The sequence below is a fragment of the Henckelia pumila genome, chromosome 1 (genome assembly GCF_033568475.1).
Source record: "Henckelia pumila isolate YLH828 chromosome 1, ASM3356847v2, whole genome shotgun sequence".
In the NCBI taxonomy this organism is placed as follows: Eukaryota; Viridiplantae; Streptophyta; class Magnoliopsida; order Lamiales; family Gesneriaceae; genus Henckelia; species Henckelia pumila.
Window position 1 is genome coordinate 170,029,524 of NC_133120.1, and position 19,427 is coordinate 170,048,950.

Below are 19,427 nucleotides of genomic sequence, written 5' to 3' on the forward strand. Positions count from 1 at the left end.
TTCATGAGTACTCAGAGCAGAGTTTTGGACACCGAGGTTATGAGATTGAGAATAAGTCTGAGATATTGTGTCCTAACCCTTGATATCAGATGGCACCTCGACGATCTTTGAGAATGAATCAACCACCTTTGACTCCTCCTTCTACTGAGAATCCGCCGCCAGTGATAACTCCTCAGAATGATCAGGGTAGTACTGGAATGGATCAGTTTGATGCAACTGCAACCCCGATGGAGACTCTAATGAAGAGGTTTCGATCTTTCCGACCGCCTACTTTAACGGGTATCGAGAACTCCGTTGCTTGTGAAAGTTGGCTAGATGAAATGGATGAGCTCTTTGATTCCCTCGACTATACCGATGACCGCAGAATTAGGTTAGTCAGTCATCAGTTGCAGGGTGTTGGTAAGAATTGATGGACCACAACCAAGAGAGCGAATGAGAACCGAGGCACCGCCATCACTTGGAGATTGTTCAAGACTGAGTTCTTTAAGAGTTTCTTTCCTGTCTCGTATCGAAAGGAAAAAGGTGCCGAATTTGCGAATCTGAAACAAGGTAACTTGAGCATTGAGGACTATGTGAGCAAATTTGACAGTCTCTTGAGGTTTGCACCTCACGTTTCAGATAACGAGGAAGCCAAGGCCGACCATTTCATCAATGGCTTGAACCCTGAGATATTTACCTTGGTCAATACCGGAAGACCCAACAACTTTGCAGATGCTATGGATCAAGCAAAGGGAGCCGAAGCCGGATTCTTGATGCAATGAGTTAATCAGGTAGCTCCTCAGCAGCAGCAGAGATCTTTTCAGAACCAGCCTGTTCAGTTTTAGCCTCAACAGTCTCAGTATCAGTACCAACCTCCTCAGTAGTCGAATCAGCCTCAAAGGTTTGAGGGAGGCAACAGTGGCAGAAACAGGCGAGATCAGTATCGGCCGAAGGGGAAGAATTTCAAGAAGTCTGGTAACAGTTCATCGAGTTCCAATGGCTCTAGACAGTTCAGTTCTGGGTAGAGTTCAGGGTTTTCTGGAGCTTCGTGCAGCAAGTGTGGAGGACGTCATCCCAGTGATCAGTGTCGAGGCGTGTTTGGTAGTTGCAATATCTGCCAGCAGCCGGGTCACTTTGCTAGAGTTTGTCCTCAGCGAGGATCCGATAGAGCTCAGAGCGGCAGTTCTTCTTGACCGCCAGCTCAGCCAGAGAGATCAGCTTCTGCAGTTCATTCCTTTCAACCTCAACAGCAGACTCATCAGGGAGGTAATCAGATCAGAACCAACCTCCTCGATAGCAGGCGAGGGTGTTTGCCTTGACAGAGGATCAAGCCAATGCAGCCCCGAATGATGTGATAGCAGGTAACTGTCCGATTTTTGGTTATCCTGCGTTTGTGTTGATTGATACGGGTGCTTCTCACTGTTTTATTTCTGAAAAATTTGTCGTGATGCATGATTTATTTGCTGAGCCATTATCTGATGTTGTTTCTATTACTTCACCTTTGGGTGGAGGAATTGTTTCGGTGAGAATGTCCAAAATTGGGTAATAGAATCCGAAGGGAATTCGATTGAGATTGACTGCATCATACTTGGAATATCTGATTTTGACTGTATTGTCGGGATTGATGCTCTGACCAAGTATAGGGCGACAATAGATTGCTTTCAGAAAGTGGTTCGATTCAGACCTGAGATGACAGATGATTGGAAGTTTTTCGGTAAGGGTTCCCGATCCAAAATTCCGTTGATTTATGTTTTATCCATGTCTCGTTTGCTACAGAAAGAAGCAGAGGGATTCTTGATTTATACAATGGATGTTCAGAGGTCTAGTCCTGAGTTGTCTGAGATACCCGTTGTTAGCGAGTTTCCTGATGTTTTTCCAGACGAGATTCCTGGTTTACTGCATATTCGAGACATCGAATTTAGCATTGAACTTGCACCAGGTACTCAGCCTATTTCGAAAGCACCTTACCGTATGGCTCCGTTAGAGTTGAAAGAATTGAAGGAACAGTTAGAAGATTTGATTGCCAAGGGTTACATCCGACCTAGCGTATCGCCTTGGGGTGCACCAGTGCTTTTTGTGAGGAAGAAAGACGGTTCTATGCGACTTTGCATCGACTACCGCCAGTTGAATCAAGCTACGGTCAAGAACAAGTATCCTCTACCAAGAATCGACGATCTTTTTGATCAACTGCAAGGTTCTTCAGTGTATTCGAAGATAGATCACCGATCAAGGTATCATCAGCTGAGAGTTCGCGACGAGGATGTGCCGAAAACAGCTTTCAGAACCAGATATGGGCATTTCGAATTCATAGTCATGCCGTTTGGTTTGACCAATGCTCTAACAGTTTTTATGGATCTGATGAATCGTATCTTTCAGCGGTATCTAGATGAGTTCGTCATCATCTTCATCGACGACATTCTGATCTATTTGAAGAACCGTTCTGATCATGCCGAGCATTTGAGGATTGTATTGCAGACCTTGCGAGCCGAACAGTTGTATGCTAAGCTATCAAAGTGCGAGTTCTGGTTGGACCGAGTTGTTTTTCTAGGCCACATTGTATCAGGAGATGGAATATCTTTGGACCCCAGTAAGATCGAGGCAGTTATGAATTGGCAGAGACCGACATTAGTGCCAAAAATCCGAAGCTTCATGGGTTTAGCGGGGTATTATCATCGTTTTATCGAGGGCTTCTCTTCCATTGCAAAGCCGATTACTCAGTTGACCCAGAAGAATGCACCGTTTGTTTGGTCCGAGCAGTGTGAGGCTAGTTTCATTGAGCTGAAGAAGAGATTGACCAGCGCTCCGATCTTGTCTATTCCATCAGGTACTGGAGGTTTCTCTGTGTACTGCGATGCTTCTCACCGTGGTCTTGGATGCATTCTTATGCAGAGGAAGCATGTCATAGCTTATGCTTCGAGGCAGCTGAAGCCGCACGAGACTCGTTATCCGATCCATGATCTCGAGCTAGCTGCAATCGTGTTTGCTTTGAAGACTTGGCGCCATTACCTGTATGGCAAGTCGTTTGAGATATTTTCTGACCACAAGAGCCTGAAATACTTGTTTTCTCAGTCCGAGCTGAATATGAGGCAGAGGAGATGGATGGATTTGCTTAAGGATTTCGACCGCGAGATCAAGTATTATCCTGGAAAGTCGAATGCAGCTGCAGACGCTCTTAGTCGAAAGCTTTGTTCTTTGTCTCTTTCTACGAGGGGTGTCTCTCAATTGATTGAAGACTGTTGTACTTCTGGTTTGGAGTTTGATACCGATAGGAGATCCATCAGAGTTTTTGCGATTCAGGCCGAGCCAGAGTTGTTTCAGTTGATCAGAGAGGCACAGAGATCCGATCTGAGCATTCAGAGTTCGATAGAGAAGGTTCGATCAGGTCATCAGTCAGAATTTCAGGTCAGGGATGATATTCTATTCGTGAATAACCGTATTGTTGTGCCCGATGTTTCTGAGTTGAGACAGCGTATTCTTCGAGAGGCGCATTGCAGTCGGTTCAGTGTTCATCCAGGAGGCCGAAAGATGTATAACGACTTGAAGACTCAGTTTTGGTGGAAGCAATTGAAAGGGGATGTCACGAGGTTTGTGTCCCGTTGTCTGAATTGTCAACAAGTGAAAATCGAGAGGAAGAAACTAGGTGGATTATTGCACAGTTTACCTATTTCGGAATGGAAGTGGGATCATATCTCCATGGATTTTGTCACGAAGCTACCGTGTTTAGTCAGAGGTTGTGATGCGATTTGGGTGGTGATTGATCGGTTGACGAAATCCATGGAGATATGATCCGTGTTTAGTCAGAGGTTGTGATGCGATTTGGGTGGTGATTGATCGGTTGACGAAATCTGCTTGTTTCATTCCGTACCGTATGACATACCGTCATGATCAGATGGTCGAATTGTATGTCAGAGAGGTTGTGAGATTGCACGGTGATAAGTGCATTTTGTGCACTTAATTTGTATATGGTTTTACTTGACTTTTGGAATTTATTGGTAGATATTGTGTGAAATTTTTGTTGTTTTTGTGTTTGTAGGAAGTTATGGACTTCGATGTGTTCAAGTGGAAATAAGCTTAAAAGATGAAAGTTTACAAGGAAATTCAAGAGTTGGAAAAGAGAAGAAAAAGGCTGAGTTCGAGCTGGAGGGGCGCCCGCCCTATCCCTAGGCGCGCCCGCGCTGTTACTGAAGAACTCAAGAAGAAAAGTCGAGCTGAGGGCGCGCCCGCGCCGTTGAAGAATGTTCAAAAGTTTGTTTTGCGAATTGAGAGTGCGCCCGCCCTGTTTCCTGCGTGCCCGCGCCGTCGTTTGTTTTGAATATTAGAGTCTGACTGTTTATGGAAACTTTGGGGATATCTTTGGTATTATTTTGGACGATTGTTAGGTCATATTTAGGGGATTTTTCTGAGTCATAAAACGATCTATCAGCCACCAATACACACAATATTCGAGAGAGCACTTTTGTGAGTTTTTGGAGTTGAAGAATTGAAAATTGCTTGGAACGAAGACGAAGACTTTTCGACCGGACACGGAAGAAAGACTACGGCTTTGTTTCTTCTTTTTATTTTCTTTTGATTGTTGAATTATGTTTGAGATATTAAACATGATTTGGTTTTTATTGAATTCGAGCATGAACTAAACTTTTCTAGTCTAGAGGTTGACGTAGCTTGGTTGAGACATATTCATGAATCTTTGATTTTAATAAATTGAATTTCTATAGATTAATTGTGTTTCTAAAATTGAATGTCTTCTTAATTTACTGGCCATAAATTGAGTTGTTATATTTACTTAGAATCGTTGCTCGGGAGAGGGGATTTTGAGTAGGATCAATAGGAACTACACTGTTAATTGTTTATATAGCTCGGGAGAGTATATAGCTTTAATAGAACCTTTAAGGAACATCATTTTACACATATCACTACATCTAGATTTTTAATAGGGATATTGAAATCGAATTGTAGTTGATACACTCTATTTGTTGCTCGGGAGAGGGGAATAGAATAATCTAAGTGTTCTTGGTTATTAATCGAAGGAAATTCATAAAATAGATTAATTAGGATTGAATATTTTCGAGACCAAGTGAAATCAAAACCTCTGGACTATTTTTCTCTGATTGATAATTCCTCGAAATTTGTGTGTGTGTGAGCTTGATAATTTCTCATTATTTATTTTATTTATTCTGCAAAATTCTCGAAGTTTGATTTTCTAGATAAAATTAAGACTATTTTAATTACAAGTATTGAATATTTTCATTTTACTCCCTGTGGGATCGAAACTCTCTCTTTCACTATACTAAAACTTGACACTCGTACGCTTGCGAGGAAATTTTCACAACAAGTTTTTGGCGCCGTTGTCGGGGAGTAATTTTGATTATTTTTTTAGTCTTGTTACCAATTAGTCGAAGTTTTAATTTAGAGTTTTCTTTATTTTAATTTAAGTACTAATAAATTGCTATTGTTCTTAATTACAGTTTATGCGAAGATCTCAAAGTGCGAATTCTTTGCTCTTTGATCCAGAGATTGAACGAACTGCAAGAGCTTTGAGAAAAGCTAGGAGAGAAGAACAATTAAACATGGCTGAAGAAGATGTCAATGAATTGCCTTTGGTTATTAATCGAAGGAAATTCATAAAATAGATTAATTAGGATTGAATATTGTCGAGACCAAGTGAAATCAAAACCTCTGGACTATTTTTCTCTGATTGATAGTTCCTCAAAATTTGTGTGTGTGTGAGCTTGATAATTTCTCATTATTTATTTTATTTATTCTGCAAAATTCTCGAATTTTGATTTTCTAGATAAAATTAAGACTATTTTAATTACAAGTATTGAATATTTTTATTTTACTCCCTATGGGATCGACACTCTCTCTTTCACTATACTAAAACTTGACACTCGTACGCTTGCGAGGAAATTTTCACAACAAGTTTTTGGCGCCGTTGCCGGGGATAGGGCGGGCGCCCCTCCAGCTCGAACTCAGCCTTTTTCTTCTCTTTTCCAACTCTTGAATTTCCTTGTAAACTTCCATCTTTTAAGCTTATTTCTACTTGAACATATCGAAGTCCATAACTTCCTACAAACACAAAAACAAAAACAATTTCACGCAATATCTACCAATAAATTCCAAAAGTCAAGTAAAACCATATACAAATTAAGTGCACAAAATGCACTTATCAAATTTCCCCAAACTTGAACTTTTGTTCGTCTCGAGCAAAACTAACACAAACTCCACTTAATTGCAAGAACAACAACCATCAAGAATGACTATGGATTAATGACCTCAGTATGGAATTCCAAAACAATTTAAATCCAATCACCTCTGCCCTACTAACACTTGAAAAATGAGTTAGCCAGAAAAGTAATTCAACCTCATAAACTCATAAACTCCGCAACTCACGTTTCAAAATACTCTTCTCTTAACTCAATTCAAACATTCACAAATCATGAGGACTTTCATGGTAGAGCAGGATCAAATTCAAGGATATATCATCACAACCACACTCAATTGGTTTAATTCAAAGAACGTAGTGTGTGCGTGTTTCGATCAAGAATTCATAATCATTAAAGTTTCAATCAACAGTCCATAGGCTAAATTCTCGCAACCCCTCTCCACTAGTATATTGGGCAACTGTGACTCGGTCAATAGGACTTAATAAGCTTATAATGCAAGGCCTGGCTCATGGCTACAAATAAAAGAAAAGAATTCAAATAAGGAGTAATTCACATTTATGCTCAAACTCTAATGTCAACTCCTTTTCATTCACAACTTCACACTTATTTCACTTCATTGATTTTTCAATTTTTTCACAACTTTTCTTTTCACAACTTTTTCAACTCTTTTTTTTTTTTTTTTACTACCTTCCTCATTTCCATTCATCCACCACACCATTCCATTTTTCACAAATAAAAACTAGGAGCATATAATAATTTAGCATTCAAATTACTCCCTTAAAGGTAGGAAATAGTATATAAGCTATTCAGGTAGTTAACGTAGGACCTTGAAATAATGACGAATGGGGGTTTCATCACACATTTACACGCATGTCATTCGATTTTCATTAAAGCTCAAACAAGGTACTAGAGATAACATATATAATAGGTAGCTTGAAAGGCTCAAACGAATTCAAATAAATCGCCTAAATCATTCTTAATCACAGTTTTGCCCGTATTTCGCCTCGATGGGTGTCCGAACTAGTTCTAGAAAAGTCTCAATCCACAATTAAATCATACAAATCTCAATCAGTGCAGAAAGAAATAATCATCAGCAGTAAACGATGATTTTCACAAGTAGTTTCAGAATTCTCGTACCTCTAAGTACTAATATGCGTGTAAGCTCAAATGGGAAACTAAGGATAAATTGATTCAATAAAATTCAAGGCCCAAAAAATCCAAACAATGCCTCAATCATTTTTATGTTTGTCTGTCTCAAGATTCAGATTCAAGAAAAATCACAGAATATATAGGAGTTCAATTGTTCACTTGGTTCCGTTTATTTCAAAATTTTGTCAGCTAGGCAGGTAGTCATGGACTTCAGTTACAAAACAAAAATTAACATCATTGGCCATCAATCCATTTCATTATGATTTCTCAACATCATTCACCAAAAAAAACACAACTACATAAATTTCTCAAATTCAGCCACACACCAACACAACACAACTCCTAAGAACCAAACAACTAAAATAAAAACAAAACAAAAGCAAAAGCAACTAAACAAAAACAATAAAAGTCAGAACTGACACACACGGCGTGCCGAAGTCGATAGTATTAGACAGAGATCCGAGATTCACTTCTCACTTTTGGCACAGTTTGCAGGAGGCATTGGGTACTCGTTTGCACTTGAGCACAGCATATCACCCTCAGATCGACGGTCAGTCCGAGCGTACGATCCAGACTTTGGAGGATATGCTTCACGCAGTAGTGCTTGATTTTGGTTCAGGTTGGCAAGATTCTTTGCCTCTAGTGGAGTTTTCGTACAATAACAGCTTCCAAGCGAGTATTGGAATGGCACCTTTTGAAGCTTTGTACTGGAAGAAGTGCAGATCTCCGTAATTTTGGGATGAGATTTCAGAATCACCTGAGTTGGGTCCAGATATGATTCGCGATATGGCAGAGCAGGTGAAGTTGATCCGAGTCAGAATGAAGACAGCCCAAGATCGATAGGCCAAGTATGCGAATGTCAGACGCAGACCACTGTGTTTCGAGCAGGGAGACCGTGTGTTTCTGAAGATTTCTCCGTTCAGGGGCACTGTCAGATTCGGAAAGACAGGAAAGTTGTCGCCGAGGTTCATTGGTCCGTATGAAATTCTGGAGAAGATAGGCGATCTTGCCTATAAGATTGCTCTTCCTCCATCTCTTTCAAGTATCCACGATGTATTTCACGTCTCGATGTTGCGGAAATATCATCCGGATCCGTCCCATATTCTTCAGCCAGACGAGGCCGAACTTGATGAGACTCTGAGTTACTTCGAGCAACCGATTCAGATTCTTGACAGAAAAGAGAAGCAGCTCAGAAACAAGTCGATTCTGTTGGTGAAGATACAGTGGAGTCATCACGGAGTTGAAGAAGCAACTTGGGAGACCGAATCCGATATGAGGCAGCGATTTCCAGAGTTATTCGATTGAGGTGAGTTCGTCTTCAGTTTGTTTCGTTCTTGTTCAGTCTGTGATCTGTCAGATTTTGAGGACGAAATCGAATCTTAGAGGGGGAGAATCGTAATGCCCCGATTTTATTATAATTGAGTATAATCAAAATAATCAGAATTTTTAGTGATTGAGGATTGTTTTGATATTTAGCAGGGGGTTACTTTGCAACTTTGGATAAATAAAGAACTGAAATGCAAAAATTGGATTTAATATATTATCTCATGCAAGTTGACCCATCCCTCCATCACTTCACATCATTTCTCTCCTCCTTCCTTCCTCTCCATCTTCATACGTACTGAAGCAAAGCCATAGCCGACCCATTTCTCAAGCTTTTCATCCGTCCGATTCGCTCGATCCGACCGTTAGATTTTTATTCCGAGTTGAGATTCACGATCACTGCAGTGAGAGCTTCATTTGTACGTAAGTTTTGCTTCGATCCTTGAACTTTGAATTTAGTTGGGTTGTCAGAATTTGATAATCTTAGAGTATGTCGTTCTTGAGATAGTATAGATCGTGTACTCGAAGTCGGTTTGGAAAAAGATTGAAGTTTGGATTTTATATGATTTTAGAGGTGAAATTCGAAAATGGAGTTGTTGGATTTTGTTTGATTTTGGATTGTTTTGTGATTGAGAGGTTGTTTTGGATGGTTTGGGATCGTTGGTTGTCTTTGAAGATTTTTGGTTTGACCGGTTATAGCCGTTATGCCGTCGAAATCGAGTTTTGGATTATTGTTTGTTTGTTTGGTTCATTTCCGGGTTTTTTTGAGTTGTTGGATTGACACCGAATCCGTATGATCTTCATTTTAAGATTTGGATTGGAGTTTCGGGTTTGGATCGAACTTGGAAGTTGAATCGAATCGAGAATTGAAGACGGTATATTATTGATTGTTGTATCGACTTTGAGTTTGTTATCCGAATAGACTATGATATCGAGTTATCTCTTGTTGACAGGAATCACTTGAAGTTTCGAGAAAAGGTAAAAGTCGACAATGAAACGAATGGGAACGAATACTCGAGTTCCCGAAAATCACATACTACATGTTTATTTGCTTGAGTGAATTTGATTGTTATTCTATTTTCACTTGCATTCATATTGAGCCGATTCCTCGATTCGTTTTGAAATTAGAAGATTTAGGAAGCTATATTGAAGTGGCTTTGGATTTTGAGTTTTTCCAAGTGCCAGAATACTTCTTATAGTTGCTCTAAAGTATAGGGGTTGAGTTGAACGACATCCACCCCAAATGGGTGTGTCGGTGAGTTGTTGTGAAGACTTGGCCCCGGGATCCCAACCGAATAACGATGGATATTTCGATTATCTGATTTGATAGTCCCGAGTTTTTGAAGTCACGCATTCATTCATTCTCATTTTGATTTGTTATTGATTATTACATTTCAATTTGAGGTGTTTACTTGATATTTCATGTCTGTCTCTTTTACTTAGAAATTGTATTTCTAACCGGTTTATCCGGCTGTTGTCTTTGTTTGTATGTGTACTTGGCAACAGGAGGATCGGGAGCTGGACCAAGTCGTTTGGGTTAGCTCGGGGTGTGATGATAGAAGTGAGACACCGTGTATCTTAGGATCGTACCTTTTGGTTTTGTACTGTTTTGTTTAGTCGAACGGATCCCTACCGTCAAACTTGTACTGTTAAACATTGTTTTGTTGGTGTTTCAACTCCTTAGATCTCATGTATTTATGATGTTTGAACCTTGGTTGCTTGAGTTTTTGAGTTTAGTTTGTTAGACTTTTCTTTTGTGCCCTGGAGTTCAGCAGTTCAAGAGGGCGGCGCGGGCGCGCGGTTCTTGGCTCGGGCGCGCCGTTGATTCGCGAAGCAAGGGCGCGGGCGCGCTGTTGATTCGCGAAGCGAGGGCGCGGGCGCGCCTGATTATGGCGCGGGCGCGCAGTGCTTTTCAAAAAAAAAAATATTTTATTCGTTTTCCGAGGCTTATTGTGTTCGATTATGTTTAATTATTCGATATTAGAGGATTAGAAACGGGGTCTCACAGAAACTGGAGATGTGGAGGTAATTATTATAAAATCAAGTATAACATGAAAATGAATTTTTTACATTACCAAATATAAATCCTTTTTCTTTCAAGGTTCTATCGTCGGAAGATGAAGTTTCTACAACCTTGAAATCTACAGGCAAAACAATAATTTCGCCAGATGGTTTGAAGGATTCTACTTTGAAAAGAACACTGATGGATGAGTTCTCCTCATCAACGACAAAAAAAAAAATTAAAAGCTACCATCAAATAAGAGAAGGAATGAAATATTGTTCTTCTAATAAAGAATGCTTATTTCAATTTTTTTCAAGAGTTGGGAATTTTAATATTCAATAAGTCAATTTTTTGGGTTTATTTGTTTTGTGCTTTCGAGGATTTTGAATTCTACTGTTATTGTTCAATTAATTCAAGAAATAAAGTTTAATTGTTGAGTCATAACTTTTTTAGTCCATGTCAATTTTTTTTTGTTATTCCATAATATATATCTATATATAAACGTAAACATCTACGTTAATACCACCACTATTTTAAACAAAATTTAATCAGAAAAATAGTAAAAACTTCTTAAGTTGTCATTATTACCTCCATTATTTTAAATTTTGATAAAAATATGAGAGAAAATATTTTAAGATTGGGATGGAAGAAAATAATTTATGCATTCCAACTTTCCAAGTATCGGATTTCTTCCCTATATAACACTATCTATAATAAAATCCAGAATTATCTATGATAAGTAAAATTAGAAATACTTTATAATATAGAAACTTAATGAATGATATCTACTAATAATGTTCGCATAAGATACTCATAATGATGGAAAATATCTTAATTCTGTGATACAATCTCATAATATTTTATTCGTCTTTGTTTTATAATTAATATACAACTTATCAATTAAAAATTCAAAATAATCAATCAATTTAATCAACTTTATATGCCTTTAAGTTTCAATATTGTAAGTAGACCACTTAAATAAAAAATTGTTATGAAAATAAAAATTAATTAATATTATCGAAACTTAAGGAATGATATCTACTAATTACAGTTGCATAAGATAGTCATAATGACGAAAAATATCGTAATTCTGGAGTACAATCCCATAATTTTTGTTCTATAAATATAAAAGTTATCAATTAAAGATTCAAAAAATCAATCAATCAAATTTTTTAATTCAATTTAAAATTCGAAGTTTATATACGTTTTAGTTTCAATCAAAAACAAGCAGTATGACACATTCCATAATAGATTAAAAACATGTAATTTGAACAATCAAACTAAAATTGCAATAAATTAGGATCAATCAATCAATTTTTCGAATATATTTCTAAATATACAGTCTATCAACTGAAGATTCAAAAAATCAATCAAAATAATTACTTAATTTAATTTAAAATTCAATTAAATATCAGCAAGTATAAGATATTCCATAATAATATATTAAGAAGTATGACACATTTCATAATAGATTAAAAACATGTAATTTATACCAAAAACAAAGCAAGACATTTTATAACCATATTCCTTAACATTTGGACCCGACCGATTTAAATTTTAAAAGGTAACAGTATTAAAGAATGAAAATGCCATTATTTTGGGATTCATACCATAATAATTTATTATATACGAATATATAGACTCTCAATCTTTATAATATCGTAATAATAAATTTTTCTCTCATATTCTGTCAAACAATCATCGTAATTTTCCCTATTCTTATCTCATTTTCTTCCAAAACTATTCAAAAATAAATCTCAAATCTAATCTCACATATCATCAAACCAATTAGCACATACTCATTTTTTCATAAAAAAAATTAAAGCTCGACCTTGAGTCTGCGGCAACAATGAGAAAACAAAGATTATAACACATCAAAGAGAGAAATACTGCCGAATATCTAAGGAAGTTTTTCAAAATTTATAACATAATTTGTTTGTTTTCTAATTGTATGATATATAATCCATTTAGCTAATTTGTATTTCAATTATTCGTTCAAATATTCATTCTTACTACTTTTTATCATTATTTGTATAAAATAACATCACGTACATCGCACGACATATGTTTTATTTAAAGATTTTTTTTATTTTTTAAAAGTACTTTTTCGCGTTATTCTTATTAATCATTGTAAAACTAAAATTATTTATATCTTAATTTCATATTCAATATTTTCATATGATCCAACAGTTTAAGCATATTACACGCGAGATATCATCCATGCATCGCACGGATGAAACACTAGTTCATTTAATAATAACAAACTAGTGCATGTTTTGCATGCTTGTGCATAATTTTTTCTAATAAATTTGATTTATAATCAAATAGGTGTAATATCATAGTGGTAAAAGGTAATTAATGTCTTACTGATATTTGAATTGATTGTATTTATATGGGTTATACCATAATTTTAAAAATCATTGAGGGGCTAAACTACAATTTGATTTGCTGAAACCTTATTTGAAATTACAATTATTATAATGACCCGCTTCGAAATCACCTACTAATCAGTTTCTTAAGCATGAAATTAACTTAAATAAGCATAAACAAATAAACAACAGAATAATAAATGGTACCTGTTGAATCCTGACTTTTGGTGATAACAAAACAATATATAATTGTTATAGTATGACCTCCATTTGTATGTAAAACAGGAAAAATATCTACCGGAAGATATCAACCGATTGGAAGACATCGACTGTTTACAGACATCAGCTGAAATCTTAGAAATCAACCGAATTTCACATATCAGCCGAGTCCATAATATATATATGCTGGTCCTCAAGACTTCAACCGATCTTAGCAATAAGAATAAGTGTAAACTGGAATACAAGTCTTAAGGATATCTACCGACATTCATAAAGTCACAAATACCTAGTAACGGATCCTTGACAATACAACTTAAATTCAAAAGCACAGAGAATTTAAGGAGCCGTCTGACGAAGCTCAGAACATAATTAATAGCATTTATTATGAAGACATATTGAATGAACATTAAAAGAGCTTCGAGTACAAATATTTGAAGATAAACTGATCTCAGTATTACTTCACAAAATGAAATATATTATCTGACATACATCTGTTCGAAAGGATGTTTCTTACCGTTGACACAAAGGGATAAAAACGTTGAAGATTGAGATATATATATATATATACCAGAGCCAAGCAAAGAAAAACAGAGAACATACGGCCGTCAAACTATCAAAGCATCTGAGCACTCGAAATTGTCTTCAATAATCTACTGCTCATTCAACCCTTCGCTAAAATAGAAGCATATATGATCTTCTTAGAGATCTACTCAAGGGTTACTCAAATCCAAGCTATTGTTTGAAGAACATCAACTGATCCAAGGATTTGAGATACTAAGCGTTCAAGAGCTTAACCATTCATCATCATCAACCAAAGAAGTTTGATAAGAACTTAGAATCTTATCAGTGTAAATCTAGGAGTTCCACTTTAGGCAGTGATAAGTCCTAACTTGGATCGGGTGTATTACAAGACGTTGTAATAGCCAAAGTATTCTAGTGTATCCTTTCCATGAGGAAGAAGGGATGACGTAGGAGATTGAGCTCCGAACATCCATAAATAATTCTGTGCACATTTACACTACTGCATTACATAATATTTTCACTATTGTCACCTAGCTTAGTGAGAGTCATTTTCCGCTCAACGTTAGTAGCTCTTATTTATGTAGGAAGTTGAGAAAAATCGGTTAAGTGAACTAACAATTGCTTAATCTTATCGTATTAAATCATAAAATTATTAGAGTGTGTATTCACCCTCCCCCTCCCCTCTACACACACTACCGATTCCCAAAAAGTGGTATTAGAGAGGGTTCTTTCTCAGCTGCTGATATTTACTCATCATGACTTCTCTAAATAAAATTCCGATATTTTCTAAAGAAGATTGTGATGATTGAAAAATACGTATGCAGGCACATCTTTTTGCTCAAAATGATGATATGTGGTATGTTATCACTGATGGCCCAATGAAGATTCTCAAATTCAATATAGCTATAATCATTTCAGGAGGTGAACCACAAATGGTTGAAAAACTCAGAGCAGAATGGAGCACCAAGGACAAAAAGAAAGCAAATCTTGACAACGTAGCCAATGATATTTTATACAAAACCTTGGACAAAAACATGTTTAGAAATATTAAGACGTGTTCTAATGCTAAAGAAATCTGGGAGAACCTCACTCAACTGTGCGAGGGCAATGACCAAACCAAGGAGAACAAACTCACAGTATCCATTCAGAAGTTTGATAATGCCAAGATGAAACAAGGAGAAACGATGGTTGAGTTTGACGAAAGATTTAGTAACATTATTTGTCAACTTATATCCCTTGGTAAAATATATACTAATCTTGAAATTTCTTTGAAGGTTATGTGTGCACTGCCCAGAGAGTGGGATGTCAAGACTATAGCCATGAGATAATCAAAAGATTTAAGCAAACTAAAACTTCATGATTTGTTTGCTGATCTTAAAGCCTACGAGTTTGAACTCGGAATACGAACTAAAGAAGAACCATCTGCTTCTAATCCTACCAAAGAACTGACATCAAATGCTTTACCTCAACTGACTGAGGAAACATCAACAAAGAAAACAGCTGAGCGAATGAGCAGTGAAGCAATGTCTCTATTCATTAAGAAATTTGGTAAGTTTATGCGTAAGAATCAAACAAAGTTTAATAAACCTTACTACAAACAAGACCATACAGACGATGGTCCCTCGTGCTTTAACTGTGGCAAGAAAGGCCACTTCATTGCAGATTTCACTAAGCCTAAGAATGAAGAAAAGAAACAGCTTTATGAGAAGAAGAAAGAAAAAGAAGGAAGAAGAATGTTCAAAAAGAAGAAAGAGCAAAGAGTACTAGTTGCAGACGAATGAAAAAAAAAGTGGGCAGAAACTGAATCTGAATCATCGGATTCAGACATCTTATCCGAAGAAAGTGAGGATGAAAAAGTCCAGTGTCTTATGACCAACTCTCAAAATAGAGAAGATGATATTAAGGTATTTGATTTTAATTCTTCTGAATTTACACATGAGGACCTTGTTCAAGCACTTAAAGACATGGTGTAGCACCTAAAATCCAATCTATTAAATCGTGTGCATTAAATTAAATAAATATTATAATTATTATTTTTAAATTTAATCGGTTTAAATTTTTTTATCTGAATTATTTGTTGATAAAATATTAATTGTTTATTCAAATAATTTTTATTGTATTAATTATTTAAATAATGGTTTTAATCGTTTAAGTTTATTTGTTGAGATGATTTTCATTGTGCAACTTAATTGTTCTAAATATTTTAAAAGTTAAGTTTGCTTAACTAAATTATGTTAATTATTTAGTTTATTCATTTAAATAATCTTAACTGTTTCGTTTACTAATTTAAAATTATTTAAGCTTAATTAATAGTTATTTAAATGATTTTTAATTGTTCAACTTATTTATTCTAAATAATTTAAGTTTAGGGGTTAGTTATTAAATTATTTTAAATGTCTAGCTTATTTATTTAAAACTTTTTTTTTAATTGTCCAAATCATTTTAAAGATTTTTATTTTCGCCTATGTATTTATTTAATTACTTTTAAACATTAGTCTAGTTTGTTTAAATTATTTTAATCGCATTGTTATTATTAAAATATTTATTATATCGTTGTGACATCAAAATATTCAAAGTATTGGTTTTAATTTCTAAGTTATTGTTTAAATTTCTTTAAAGTATAAGTGCTCAAATATTTTAAGTTAATTATTCTTAAGATTCTTGAATTCAATATTCTCCGGTTTCGGCTTCGGCGATGGTGGATTTCGACGGTCAATTCCCAGATTTTTATTTCCAGAATTTATATTGGCGAGGAATGAGGAAAATAGATGAAAGTTAACTTTCAAAATTTCGCATTCTTGAGCTTATTTTTAATCTTTTTAAAAAATTAACATTTTTAAACCCGGACTAGTAAAAATCTAATTTAATATTTTAAATTTGAGATTTTCAAGCTTGGGTATTTTAAATGTGCAAATTAATTTTGGACCCTAAAGTTGCTAAGTTGAGTAGCACTTTTCTTAAAGCAAATATCACATTTCTTTTTTTAAACCACACACTCACCCACCTTTGCATACATACACATATACATACACACACTAATATATCCCTACACAATTAAATAAAAATAAGACACAAACCCTAGCCCCAAATCCCTTGCTAGCCGCCACCCCACCCTCTCCAAAATCTCACAACCATCGGCTTCTTCACTCCTTGCCTTGCCGTTCGCCGCGCCGCCGTCCACCGCCATAAGCCGACCGGAGCTCGCGTCCTAGGTGGCCTAGCAGCTGTAGGGTCGAGTTCCAGCTTATTCCATCGTTGCTTTTCTTCAACATTTAGAGCCAAGGCAAGCATAAACTCTTCTTTGACCCCCAAACAAGCTATGTATGTTTTTGTGCTATGGTTCTTGAGCTATTTCGAAACATATATGTTGTTCAAGCTGAGTTCAAAATTTTCTTAGTTTTCAGCAGCAAGCTAGGTCTATTTCTTTATGTTTTTCAGCAAGGTTTATGTATAAATTTCGAAAATGGGCTTATGTTTGATGGTAAATGAGTTGTATGATAAAATGTGGCATGAGACTTGAGTAGCGTTGTTGTGATTCGAAATTTTCAGATTTTTCAGAGGAGTTTTGTGCCTAAAATTTGAAATTTTCAATGTGTTGTGATTGAGTTGGAGTTGTGTTATGAGGTATTTGATGAAAGGCAATGGCCTTGTTGATTTTCCCATGTTTTGTTGCACTTTGGAGTGAGTTTCTTGACATTTTTGAAAAATTTGAATATGGTGTTGTTAGGGGCTGCCCTAGTGTGATGAATTGAGGCTAAAGGAGTGCTAATGGTGTGGTGTTATAGGCTGGAAAAGGGCGTACTAGAGTTGCGTGTGGGCTGTTGGATTGTCGGGGCAGGGGAGCGGTCTCGTCAAGTCTGGTCGGGGCGTGGCTTAGTCCTAGGTTGAGTTTAAGATAATGTGGTCGTATTGGTTCAAATTGGGCTCGATTCGATTAAGTTTCGGATAGGATAAAGGTCATTTAAGTTAAAAGGGTTGGAGCAGAATTTTTAGAGCAATGTGTGAGCTGTTGGATTTGTTGCTTAAACTGAACGGTTTGGGAGACTATGGATGGGCGAGAGCTGGTCTTAAGTCAAGTTTAGGATGTTGGGGTCGTGTCGGTTCAATTTGGGAATGAATCTAGTTAGTTTTGGTCAAGTTTGGAATTTCTCAAGTCGGGGTGACTAGTGCAGAATTTTGCCAAGTTTGTGGGCTGTCCGGAAATCTGTTTTGATCTGGTTGCTCGGGTGGTCTTTGGAGGTCATAAACTAGTCTTTGGGTTAGTTTTAAGTGTTTAGAGAGTTTCGGTTCAAGCGGGATCGAATTCGGTTAAGGTAAGGTTGAGTTAAGGGCTTTTTGGTTTGATTGCTCGGGATAGGATATGTTTGAGGAAGAATGGGGTATAAGTTGGATAAACATCTTAGGGGTTGCCACTTACCCACCCAACATTCTCATTTTGAGTTGAGTTTTCATTTCCTAAAGTTGCATTTTCATGTGTGTGAGTTTTGCCTTCGAGTTAAGTAATGTTTAAGCAAGTTGAAGCATTTATTTTGTATCTCAAGTAAAGTAAAGTTTCAAGTTAAGAAAAGTAAAAGTTTTGAATCAAGTGAGTTGATTTGTGACAATAGATGTGTATGGACGAGTTGAGAGACGTCTTGAATTCCCTTACCACCAGACGTGTATGTACGAGTTTGGGAGAAATCCTGACTTCCCATACCACCAGACGTGTATGAACGAGTTTGGGAGAAATCCTGACTTCTCATACCAACCAGGGGCAAGACGAGTTTGGTAGATATCCTGACTTTCTTGCGGCATAGTGCACTGCAGCCATGATCGATCAAAACAAAGAAAGTGTCACAATCAATGATCTAAATTCACAGAGGAAAAGTTCAATTAAAGTAAATTTCAAGTTCAATTAAAGTAAAGTAAAGTTTAAGAAAGTTCCAAGTTTCAAAGTGTGAGTTTGGGTGAGTTCATTGCATACAGTTAGTCTCATTCTCTTTTATCATATAACTTTTCAGAGTAAGTTTCAAGGTATTATATGTTCAGTACTTTAAGTATTTTCGCAGGTATTTTTAACCCTTGTTATTTCACTATCTATACTTGCTGAGACATTAGACTCACTATACTTGCTTGGTGCAGGTTCAATTATCGTTGAGATTGAGGGGCAGGACCATCGAGTGGACTGCGATGCGAGCACGGCACATCCCTCTGACCTATGTTAGACTTCTGCAACAGTTTACTTTAATGCTTAAATTTCTTTCATTTTGTTGATTGGATAAATTTAAGCTTAAGGATTTATAGATTTGTACTTATGACATGTAAACCGTTTAACTATTTCACGATTTTGTTGGGTTGTGTATTGTTTTGGAAAATTTATGCTCTTATCGTATCGTTTTCCGATCTAGTGAAACTTTTAGTTTGTTGTCTATGACAGGTGGGCTGTTATATAAACAGATAGGTCATTCAAATTTTTTTAATTTTTTTATCCGTATTTTCTTTATTAATTAATTTAAGGTAGAGGTTAGGGTCGTTTCAGTTGGTATCAGAGCATGGTTCTGGTTGGGTTGTGCCTACTGTTGGTCGCAAGAAATTCGAGAAGTCTCGCCTCAAAGTCTGTAAGTTTCAAGGAATTCTTATATGTTAGTTGTATGTGCGTTATTACTTTAAATGTTTTGATGTCACCTTTTGTTTTTTTAAAAAAAATATTTTTAAAACTAG